Raw genomic sequence first — 9,115 nt, 5'->3', positions numbered from 1 at the left:
TCTTACACTGTCTCTGTCTGTAAGGCAAGAGGATGGCAAGTTAATTAATTATCTCCAGCATCAGTTTACTTGAAGATCTTCTTTTCCAGCAGCGCTTCAAAGGAGACTGATAGAAATCTTGATTAGAGGGATAATGAAGGAAATCTCTAATAGATTATATCATTTCTTGCCTATCTGCAGCCACTCACTGCTTCACAGGGCTGGGATTCACGTCTGGAAAATATCACAAGCATGTAAATCCACCTCCGATGCAAAATTTATGGAAAAATTCGAATAATTGCATGTTTACCATATTTCTGTCAAAGGTCTGGGAAAAAAGATATCAGATCATCTGACTTGCTGTAGAGCAGAGATTTTTCACAAGTCCTGTTAGGGTCTCTGACTCTCTGAGGATAAATCCATATTTTGAAGTCACATCAGACATGGAGAGAGAAAATTTATTAGATAACAGAGAGCAGGAGGAGAGCAGAGAAGCACACACCGATGTGTGGGCACAACGGGCAGTTTCATGTCCACCTTGTTATCTGTCCCCAGAAACCTTTTCCTAAGAGTGACCATTAGCAGGGGTCATAGGTGAAGTGTTTTATCTGTTTTTTTTCTCTTTGTAATCTTGCTTTCACCTGCAACACCTCATCTCCCCCAGTGCTGGCTTCAGACCACCAGGGGAGTCTGCTTCCCACTGCAGAGGAGGAAACTTTGGTCCTGCTGAGTCCCAGCTCTCAATCCCTGTGCCACCAGTGCCCCCCAGTTTGCCTCTGCACTTGCAGTCCCTGGGGTATTTTGATGCCATTTTTCTCTTCCTCAGGCTGTGCACACACTGCCAAATCTAACAGCAGGGGAAATGCAGTGTCAGGTTCTGACACACCTGATGGGCTGATTCCCATCTCACGCTGATAAGCCCCGAGCCGTTCCCAACCAGTCCCCAGTGGCATGTTTAAGCAATCCATTTCTTTTAAGATGAGACTGAAGATTCTGCCTGGGCGCTGTTTGGAGCTTTAATAAATTGCTGGTGGCAGCAGTGGCTCTGACCTTTGGATGCTCATGTGCCCCAGCACCAATGTGTTGAGTGGGGGGTTGGACTGTGCTAACAAATGGATTATTAATTCCAGAAAAGAGCCACGGAGGAGGACCAAGACACCCACCAGAGCCATCCTGCCCTCTCACAAGCATCTCCAGCACCCTGCTCTTGTCCTGGCCAACAGGTGTCAGGGAGAGATGCTCCAGCCCCTGCCCTGAGCCTCTCCTGTCCCCCACAGCTGAGGCCAGAGTAGATAGTGCCACACAACTGAGCAGAAGCAACAGCAGAGGGGGACCAGAAAGTGTTTTATGGGGTTAAACATCCCAGTCTGAAGTAAAGCAATTTCCTTCGGTCTCCTGCCATTTCCTTGTGGGGGCTTATCATCTCCAGCTGGGACAATATAAAGGCCCATTTAATCGAGATCCATTTAACACTGAATCACGCTAACAAGATTACTTAGCCAGGGCTAATTCTGCATTTGCTGAAGTGCAGTATCCAGGGTGAGTAATCTCTGTGTGCTGGTGGCAGGTTCAGAGACAGGTTAGCCACTGGCTTAGCATCCCAGACAAAACATGGAAAGCACATGGGGCACCATGACAATGAAATTGCAGCCCCCTTAGCCCACTGGGCTCTTTCCTTTCCCCTACTCAGTGTGGAGAGGGTTTACTCATTACCCCACAGGATCCTAAAAAGGGAATTATTTTCTTTGTCCTCACAAGCAGCAGAACAAGCAATACAGCAAAATCCTCTTCAGTCATTATCTGTTAAGTGCATGGCATCCTTTTGTGAGTTAAATGACACAGTATTTCTTGCATGGGTCTGAATTCAAAAGGTTTTGCCTTCCATCAGGAGATAACTCAAGATTTGAGTGCTAATTGAATACATTTATATGCACACAAGTGATAGGCATTCATACAATTTTTTTAAAGTAGATTCTCACCATTCAGTCATTTAAAAATATAGCACTAAGGGCTCTATTATTTATGATTATTAAATCACAAATCTGAGTAGCAAAATACTTCACTTGGGGAAAATGTGAAGAGGCTGTTTCAGAGGAAAAAAATCTCCTTTCCAGAACTCCCAGAACATCATCACAGGAGGATGCTGATAACCAATATTGTTTTACAGCTAAGGCTCTCCAAGTGACTCACTCAGGTAAATGGATTAATCCTAATCACTCCTTCAAATGTTCCCGAGCCCTCCAAAGGGTCAGAGCTGAGGTTGACATGTTCTGGGGAGCTATTCACGTTTTTATACACACAGACTCGTTATGCCATCAGTGCAGGGTTTGGGACAGCCCCCATCGTTCCCTCCTTGCTTTCAGAAGATGGGTCTTGTCATTCAGGGGGGATTCATCTCACCTGGTGTCACAGGTCCACAAGACAAGTGTCTGTACAGGAGTGAGTCTCTTAAATGTGTAAGTGGAGAGAAATTGCAGTGATTTGTCTGACCTATTTTAGGCAACCACCTCCAGATGAGAGCAATTGCCTGCTGGAGGTGCCCATTTTTCTCCATTGATGGTAAATGAGATCTGAGTGCTCAGTGCAGATGCCAAGACCTGGGTGCCATCAGGTGAGATGGATCCTATCCACAGTAATTGCAGCCTTTCAAAACGAGAGGCACTTTTTATTTTCTTTTTCTTCTTTTTAATTTTTTTATACCCTAAGGAGTTTATTTTAACTAATTGAGGAATTTTCCCAGTTTTCGTTTCTGCCCTTGGTGTCTCTTGGTCTTTCTCCCCCTTAGGGCAGGCAGTCCTCAGGCTGTGGCAGCTGGGCTGTCAGAGGTGGTGGTGAGAGAGCCCTGGGTCTTTCCTTCCACAGAACAGAGCAGGGCTCAAGGTTTTATTTGGCAACCCAGCCCAGAATAACTTTGGTTCAGGGCTCAGCCTGTCAGAAATGGTTCTTATAGGCTGGGTGCAAGCACTTCTGTGGTGTGAAGGACAAAAACTCAGACAGGGCAGAATGACAGGACCAGAGATGACAAGATGACCTCCAGAGGTCCCTTCCAACCACATGAAACAACCCTGGTTGTTTCATGATTCTGTGAGAAAGGAAAAGCCCTCCAGGGCAGTATTTACCCACCAGATATGGAGATCTCCATGCTCAGGGTGCTGCTGATGATGTGCTTTGCTCCTGGAAACATCCAGCCCCTCAGCACTGCTGGGCAGGCACCTCCAGGAAGTTTAAAGATATAAAAAAAGTTTTCTATGGAGCTGGGGGCTTTTAGGGTACAGCAGGAGCTGGGCAGAAGTCTTCAGTATCATCACTGATATTCACATTTCTGGGTTCACTTGGATCCAGCCCACATCTTGCTCTCAAGAAGTGACTTGGACACTCAGGACACTGAACACCCCCTGACAGGGCTCTCAGCCCCACAAGCCTGCACGTGTGTGGTGCTACTTCACGTGCCCCCTATCCAGCAATTCCAGGAGGAGATTAAATCCTTACATCAGGGCTGGACTCTGGCCAGGTGCTGAGGTCACTGGTGAAACTGGGCTTCTGCTGAGACTTTTTATTCTGTTTTTTATTGCAGTCTAGATTTCAGACCAGACATTTGCTCCCCTTCCTTCCTCCCTGGCATTGCACTCAGGTACTAAACCATGCCCGTGGTCTCTGCACATGGGTAAGGGGTTTGCTGGTCAGCTCTACACAGGGAATTCACATATTTGACACCCATCCCCTCAGTGCCTGGGAAATGACCAAACAGATTTTGATGTCACATAAATGAAACAGGCAGGCATGAGGAGAAACCTGAGTGTCTGAGGTTTGTTTCCTTGAAAAACAAAGTGTTCATTCAAAATATTCAGCTGCACTCATGACTTCATCCTCAACATCTGAAAGCATCAAAATCTCAAAATCTACCTCAAAAATATGTTCAAGTCACACTGAAAATTCAAGGGACTCTCTCTAGCAAGTGCTCTGGTTTTCTCCAGCTGTAAAAAGCCAAAACACATCCCACTCCTATTCCTTCAAAGATCAGTCCACTAGCCAAGGGGTTGGATTGTGCAGACAGCCCTGTGCCTTGGGCACTTTGGAAGGAGCTGAGAGTCTTGAACTCGATTTCCGAGAAAGAATTTCCAAGCATTTTCCAGTTTTAATGGTGCCTAAAACAATTACAAATGTGGTAAAAGCACAGACTGGCACACCCCAAGTTAGAACCCGAAGCTTTCTTTCCTCAAGTTACCTTTTCTGAACCACTCAGAAATAATCTGCTGGCTGCAGGTTGCTCCATTACTTGTCTTGTTTTGATATCATGCCATTATCTCTAATTGCTGGGGCTTGAAAGGCTTCAAGTCCTGCCTGTGTGTGTTCCAGGTGTGACAACCACCCGTCGATGTCACACCTGCTGCTTGGGCAGCAGTGCCTGACCACAGAGGCAAAGTGTCTTCCTCCCAGCAATCGGACCAAGCAGACACCATGGGAATCGTTATTAACTTGCCTTTAATTACCGACTAATTTCCTCCTGCACAGCCAGTAATTTCAAGCCCTGCGGAAAGCACGAGGAAACAATAACAAGGCATTTCCCAGCAAAAGGAGCGTAAACAAACAGGCAAAATGCAGAGATCCAAAGGAGAGCAGTGTATTTAAATACTCCAAATACAACAATCTGAGAAACCTTCCTCCAGAAAAAAAAAAAAGCAGAAACATTTCCTCCACTACTTCCCAGCTAAATATTTCATTTTTGAGGCCATCCAATTTTGTTAAGTTATAGGGAATACCTGATGGGTATTTCTAATAGGAACTGCTTGCACCTAAAATATGCAGAGGTTACCACCTCTCCGTAATAAGCTGGTGCTGTAGGTTGTTCAGCAGCTCCAGCACTGCTCAAACCATCCTTAGCAGCTGACAGACAGCAAGGAGAGCTGGAGGAGCGTGAAGCCTTGTTAGTGGCAAGGTTTTCCCAGCTGAGGCTCAGGCATGCACTGATTGGCAATTCCAAGCACGGGGTTTGTCCCGGTGGAGCCTCCATATGTTTTTTCCCCTGGAGGAACGATGAATGTCAATTCACCCCTTGGGGTGTGTCAGGTGAAAACCCTCCTGAGGGTGAAACGAGAACTGACAGCAACCAGCCACAGGTGCCCCGACCAACTTCCACCCGCTGGCTTGGCTGGCTTTGCCAAGGCTCAGGGAGAATCAAAAGTAAAAATTAAAAGTAACCCATATAACATCAAAAATTAAAAGATACCCATATATCATCAAATAACTCACTATAATAACACCTAGTGTTAAAATAAAAAAAAAATTACCCATCATTATAAAAAAAACTATAATAATATTTTCAAACCCTAAAAACCTATAAAATAAGTTACATCAAGTCTGGGGAGAAAAGGGAGCTGTGTCTGCTGTGTTTCCATGCTCAGCACTGGTGAGCACATCCCCCTCTCCAAGTCAGCTGGTTGGAAATGAGAATGGAGGTAACACTCTCACATCCCACAGAACTGGGACATGAAGGTTTGTGCTGGAAGATCGTCAGCAGGGATCTCCCCAGAGCTCACAGCCAGGCCCTGAGAGCGTGACAGTCGCAGTGAATCGACAGCTCCATCCCATGCTGCTCACCCAAACACGGTGCAGCACATTTCCCTCCCTCATGTCCATTTCTCATCTCAACACTGCCTCAGAGCATTCTGCCAGCGGCTCTTGACGGGCTTTCCAGAACTTAATTAAGCTTCAGGACACCTCAGTGAAGTTGAGTAATGTAATTAAGTGAATCTCGCAGATGAGAAGGCTGAGGAGAGGTGAGATCAAACAGCAGAATGATGGAGGAACTGTTACCCGATGGCAAAGGTGGTCACAGGGCACAGAGACCTCATCCCTGACATCCTACAAAAATCACTGCCTTTCCCTTCCACAGCTGTAGCTGATTATGCCATGATTTTCCCCTGGAAATGGTAGTTTGGACCATTGTCTTAACAAGACAAGCAATTTCTTTTGACAGGAAAGAATCATGGCAGAGCTGCTGTCTCTGTGTCACACAGGGGTGTTTCTTGCAAGTCCCCAGTTATTATTATTATATTAAACTGGGGTCCAAGCTTATATATAATATCCCTGGAAGTGCTCAAGGTCAGGGGCCCTGAGCCACCTGGTCTGGTGAAAGGTGTCCTTGCATAAGCTGAGCTTTAAGTTCCCTTCCAACACAAACCACTCCATAGTTCTGTGATAATTCTACATGTACATGAAATGATGCATTTTATTATTAATTAAGGTGACAGGAAGCTGTAGTCCAGGGGATTCTATCAAATAAACTCATTGGAATTACAGTAACAGTATAGATTGTATTCGAATCATTCTCAGATTGTCTGGGTGTGAACTAAATACAATTTCTGATGAGATTTCTTTCTTTAATTTCAAAGTAACCTGGAAAAATGAGTAAAAGGAAAAATCTTGCTACAACCTGAAGCATGACTTGTGCCATAAGTTTACAAGGGTTGAGATAGACTTGAAGATGAACATGCACCTGAATCTCTCTGTGACTGGAGCCTTACTAAGCTGGACCATTCACTTGGGGAATTTTTCCTGTAAGTTGAAGTCTAGAATGCTATATTGGGGTGTACTTCATTAGAATGAAGTATTAGGGTGCAAAGAGGAATAAGATAGAAAATTTCCCAGCTTGGACTCCGGCTGGATCTGTGATGTATCCCCTTCCTACAGGGACTGTCCTTCAAAACAGCCTTTCCCAGGAAGTTCAGCATATTCCCAGAGACTCAAGATCTCTTGCAAAGGGTTTTTTTCCTCTGTGCCTGTATCCAAATGAGATTATGCTGCAGTGTCCTAAGCATGCTGGCCACTCATCACACAGGGAGCTCAGCTCTGAGAGGCAGCGGTTCCAACACCATCTCCCATTCCAAAATGTGCAGAAGCTCTGGAGAAGAAATCACTGCTGTCACAGCTGCCAATGAGCTTCGAGCACCTGCAGGGCTCCTGCTTGGCTCTGTGCTTGGCTCCAGGCTCGTCCTCCTGACCCAGGCACTGGGACTGTCTGGGAGCAGCCCAGAGGCTGCTGGCTCTGCCACTTCACACCACTGACCTCTCTTCCCACCCAGACACTGGTGACAGCATCACCTGACACTCTTCCTAAATCTGCCAGAGGGAAAAAGTCCACACAACTGTGGGAAAATTCAGGTGACACCACTTTCCTTTAAAACTCTTGTTTCCTAGTTCTGGGACTCCATGGAAAACTATGAAGTGATGGCAGCTCTTGGGACCTAAGCCATGCTGATTTTTTTCTGTTTTGCCTCATCTGTTTCTTTATACTTGTCTGTGTCCCGAGTGACTCTGACACAGGAATTCCAGCTTTTCATTTTTCTGCTCTACAAGATGTCAGCAGATAACAATCCATGCTTCACTGCTGCCATTCCATAATTGAAAGAGCCAGCCATACATCAGGCTTGGAGCCTGCAAACCCCATCAATAAGTACTTTATTACTTGGGCATAATTTTCCACCAAGCCCTGGATGAGACTTCACAGGCAGTAGGGTGATGTCGCTGAACCCACACTTTGCTGCAAACTGGTTAAGATCATGTCTACTAAACCATATTGTCACAATTAGTTTCTCAGACAACCAGTGTCTAGCAAAAAAATGTACTTAATATGCGAAGCTGTCTGTTCAGATCTATCTGTTTTCCAGGGAAGCCACCTCAGGGAAAAGAGACATGAAGTCCAAAATAACATCACGTTTCTTTCCAAGTCAACATACGCAGATCTACACCTTTCTCCAGGAACAAATTTTTCCTGTGTCACCAAGAGGGTGGGTTTTCTTTTCTGCTTGACTTATCCTGCATTTTCAGCATGTAAGAGAGACCTTCACAGCTTCTGCAGCCTTACAGATTGTGTGAGGGCACTGTGAAACTTGCTTGGCCTCTCTTTTTAGATTTAATTCTCCACTCTTTTCCGTGGCACGTTAAGAATCAGCTTCCTGGTCCATTTCAACAAAATCCTATCAAATCCCAAGAGTTTCCCTTTTAAATAAATACCAGGGGCTCGAGTTTTAATTACTTTCTGCAGAATCCCCTTATCAGCAGCAGCTTTGACAGGCACAGGCTATATGTTATCTGGAAATACAACTGAGATCTCTAACTCCTTCCATGTCTTTAGCCCTTGAAGCTCATCTCATACCTATTACATGTCATGCCCAGAAGCATTGCTAGAGTGCAGGCTCTGATACCTGGATGGGCAGCTCTTCTCCTCCGTAGCTTCTTATCCCACAGGCTCCTTACTCCCTTCCCTTGTTGCCAGCACAAATAAATTGCTGATAATGAAGCTGTGCTGGCTATCTATCTGCACACCAGGCACCTTCCAAAGGTGTTACTGCTGGCACAGAACCTCATTTTTGTTCCAGGTTGGTCCATAAGCTTTGGGGCTCCGCAAAATTCCCTGACTCGAGCAAGGAGCTGCCTGTGCAGGTTGTGAACTGCCTGTACCACCAAAGGTGTGTGGCAGCAGAAGTAGAACAGCTGGGCAATTGGTGCCTTTTTGAGGTTCAGTGCAACCACATCTCTTCGTTTCCCAGAGTAATTGCAAGAATAATAAATTATCAAAACAGAAGAGCTAATCATAAGGCAATTTGAGTTCTGCATGGAAGTTCAGGTCCTTTAATACATTATCTCCGTGGGATCAACCATCCTGCAGTCCAGAAACTGCTTCATAAAACCCAGAGGGCATATGTCTCACCCCAAAATCTCCAAAATCTGTCTGCTTGCAGTGCAGGCATGATGACTTATTGAAGGATCTTCATTATAGATCTATTTGAGTGCATTCTCATTTTTATCCTTGTAATCCCCAGCAAGAAGCATTGCACTGCCCAGTGAGAATTATGTTCGGCTCTTTCACCTCCTGCACCATTCCCTTGTCCCCTCCATCCCTCACCTGCACAGCTGGAGTCTTGTCTGATTTTCAGCCTCCAGAAATCGCTGGAGAGAAGAGCTGTATCCTAAAGCACCTGTACTGGTAATCAGCTCTTTTCAAAGGCTCATAGGGCTCTGCTCCTGAAGGACAATGCCTGAACTCTGGCTGCTGTGCACACTTGCTGTTTTTATTTGTGGCAGAGCTGTCCCTGCCCCGGAGGGCACCCACCTCCTGCCTTTTTACCATACCAGT

General features: G+C 45.6%; 1 long non-coding RNA gene across 1 annotated transcript; it reads left to right on the top strand.

Annotated features, from left to right (window-relative positions):
• The first annotated feature begins 1,435 nt into the window (after window positions 1–1,435).
• Window positions 1,436–4,289, top strand: LOC137485318 (uncharacterized). Its single transcript, XR_011005267.1, has 4 exons — window positions 1,436–1,518; window positions 2,094–2,173; window positions 2,479–2,590; window positions 3,611–4,289. It is a non-coding gene; the product is annotated as an uncharacterized lncRNA (long non-coding RNA).
• Window positions 4,290–9,115: the final 4,826 nt, after the last annotated feature.

The sequence above is a fragment of the Anomalospiza imberbis genome, chromosome 19, assembly GCF_031753505.1.
Source record: "Anomalospiza imberbis isolate Cuckoo-Finch-1a 21T00152 chromosome 19, ASM3175350v1, whole genome shotgun sequence".
NCBI lineage: Eukaryota > Metazoa > Chordata > Aves > Passeriformes > Viduidae > Anomalospiza > Anomalospiza imberbis.
Note: the sequence above shows the minus strand (reverse complement) of the source record. Positions and strands in the feature narration are given on the sequence as shown.